Consider the following 3,299-nt stretch of genomic DNA (forward strand, 5'->3'; position numbering starts at 1 on the left):
TTGATGGAGAAATGTCTTACATTTCAGTTTATTCCGGTACATTCTTCAGACAAAGCACCTGACAAGGACATTGACCCACCTTTGTCACAACATGCTTACTCTCCTGTACAAAGTCAACCCGTAGTACAAACTTCAAAGGGTAGAGTAGTAAGACGACCAGTTAGATTTGCTGATTATGATACATAACTTACAATAATATCTCGATATTATTGTAATATCTAACTGTTGATAGTGTAAGCCTAAGGGGGGCCTCTAAAGAAGCATTGTAGTTTTGGTTGTGTTGATTAAAGGTACAGACTGTACAAGAACATATAAGTTGTATGTTGACAACTACACCGTAAACTAGCATTTCTTAGATGTTCATAGATGTTTTTTTATATTTTTTTCAAGCCAGTAATAAAATGTGATGTTTTTTCTGACGTTTCTTAAACTGTTTAAGATACGCAACTTGTTTGAAAGGGGGATGTGACGTAATTTGCTTTCGACGCTGTGCCTAGTGCTGTTTGTGTATGTACCCGAGGTCGGGTTCGTTGGCTAGTAAAAGATGCTAAAACGTTCAGTAAAATTGTGCTTTCATGAGTTCATTTATTGACAACTTGTGCACTCAACAAACTCGTTTAAAGACGAAACAGGTTCAGGGGAATTAATTTTGAAAAAGTACTGAACAAATTCTTACAACTGTTTAATTTTCTTAGCTATATTATGGCTGGAATTACTCAGCCATACGTCAAGCAGGTGTTATGATGGGTGGCTTTGTTTCCTGTGGTGTCGCTAATTCTCGTAATCTGGATCAGAGATTTATACAATGGGGGATGGATTATCACATGTAAGATTGCTTTAGCACCTACCCTGGGCACCTTTGATGAGCAATTTTAATCAACAACCAGTATTTCAACCCCAGTCATTAATTCTTGATTAACGGAGTCAAGCAACATGATTAGTTTTGGATTGTTTTCGGCTTAGATCGTCCTCTGTAGTCTGTGAGAGACCACTACCTGTCAAACAGCCATTGCGTTGTTGTACACAAGCCACACACGCATTTACCCTATATATTGACCATAACCTACAAAGCGAAGACCCTGAAGTGCCCAGATAGGTTTGATCTCGTCGTTGACATATAAATATTCCAGGTCAGTTCTTGTTATAATGCATGTCCGAGGCTTTCACTAAAGAGGCAAGTTTTTCTGCTTCCATCTTCGGAGTGGGTGAGGCTGACCTGCTCAATATGTTAGTATGCGTACATTGTTAAATAAGGTGTCAGCTTCACTCTTGGATCTATATACCATGAGGCTCGAGGGCGCGATCGTATACTAGTGGTTACCTGCGATATCATTTTTGTTCTTTTTACGTTATTAGGACAAAATGGTAAATAATTTGTAAATAAGTTTAAATGTATCAATATATTTTTTTCACCCATATCAGAATTGTCCAGTCTCATACTATGAAACCATGGATGAGAAGTTTTTTCTCATCATAAGAGTTCGAACTCGAAACTTCCTTATTAACACTGTGGGGCCTACATAGGCCTACAGGATTAATGACCATAAATTTATGCTGGTTAACAAGGGAAAGGCTTGGACCATTGGGATGTCTAATGAACGCTTTTAACTGTAACATGATCTGTCCAAGGGAGAGCAGCCCCAAGCTGAAACTACCACAGCCATGGTAGAATGCCCTCCCCCCGTGAAAAGCCCATTGTGATGGTAAACAAAAGTGCAAAAGCGAGTTTTACATATAGATCAAATCTGCTGAATCTACAATATTTCCCTCTTGCAGGGTGTTATGTGTTGACTGGCTTGACTCTACACAATTTGATAATAATTAGGGAGTAGGCTGGAATAGGCTAAAGTACTCTCCAACTAATTCAGGTCACCCGACCTGGAGACATCAAACCCTTTATAGTTACACATGCATGTAATGTGTGTGGGATCAAATATGTTGTTAACCCAACACACGGACCTTAACCTTGCCACTGACATTTGGAGAAACCGAGTTCGCAAAGTTATAATTTCCCCTCTGACACACATTGTTGAATAAACAAGTGGCCACACGGATGACGCAAATAGGTATCTGGGGACAAGATTCACACGGATGGCTAACACAAATAACTATCTACAGACACGGACAACAAGGCTAGCCTCTGGATAAATATCTGAAGGCACTATCTACACTGATGGCTTCTGGAGGACAACACAAATAAGTGTTTGAAAACACAGTCCCCAAGGATGGTGTCTGGAGCAGAAGGCGAATAAGTGTCTGGGAACACAGTCATCATGGATGGCCTCGGCAGGACAAGACAAATAAGCGTCTGGAAACACATTCCTCACGGATGGCCTTTGGAGGACAAGACAAATAAGCGTCTGGAAACACAGTCCTCACGGATGGCCTCTGAAGGACAAGACAAATAAGCGTCTGGAAACACAGTCCTCACGGATGGCCTCTGGAAGACAAGACAAATAAGTGCCTAGGAACACGTTTCCCACGGATAGTCTCTGGAGGACAACACAAATAAGCGTCTGGAAACACAGTCCACACGGATGGCCTCCGGAAGACAAGACAAATAAGCATCTGAGACACAGTGTACATGGATGGCCTCTGGAGGACAAGACAAACAAGTGTCTGGGCCCCGTTGTTCGAAAGTGTATTAGCAAATACTGGTATTAAGTCAAATTTTATATTTAACATTTTAGCCCAACTCTGCAGGCAGTGCAGTTGTCCAAAGCCAGAGTATAAAGGAGAAGATTTAGTTCATATTTAATTTAATGCCACACAAATATTTTTAGGTTAAGTACAAAATGAAAAAAAAATCTGGTATTAAGTCTTGAAACAGTATTAAGTTTTGAACAACCGCGCCCTTGATACACGGCCCCCCCAGATGGCCTCAAGAAGACAACACAAATACTTGTTTGTAAACAGGGTCCCCACAGATGTCCTCTGGACGATAAAACAAATTAGTGTTTGGGGACACGGTCCCCACGGATAGCCTCTGGAGTACAACACCATGCCAGTTCTGGAGGACATGACAAATAAGTGTCTGAAGACACAGTCCCCACGGATGGCCATTGGAGTATAAGACAAAAAAGTGTCTGGAGACACAGTCCCTACGGATGGCCTCTGGAGGACAAGACAAATAAGTGACTGGAGACACAGTCCCTACAGATGGCGTCTGGAGGACAAGACAAATAAGTGTCTGGAGACACAGTCCCTACGGATGGCGTCTGGAGGACAAGACAAATAAGTGCCTGGAGATGGGCTCTGGATGCATGAATGGTTTATGAAGGACAGTCCTCACAGATGGT

This window comes from Liolophura sinensis, chromosome 7 (assembly GCF_032854445.1).
Source record: "Liolophura sinensis isolate JHLJ2023 chromosome 7, CUHK_Ljap_v2, whole genome shotgun sequence".
NCBI lineage: Eukaryota > Metazoa > Mollusca > Polyplacophora > Chitonida > Chitonidae > Liolophura > Liolophura sinensis.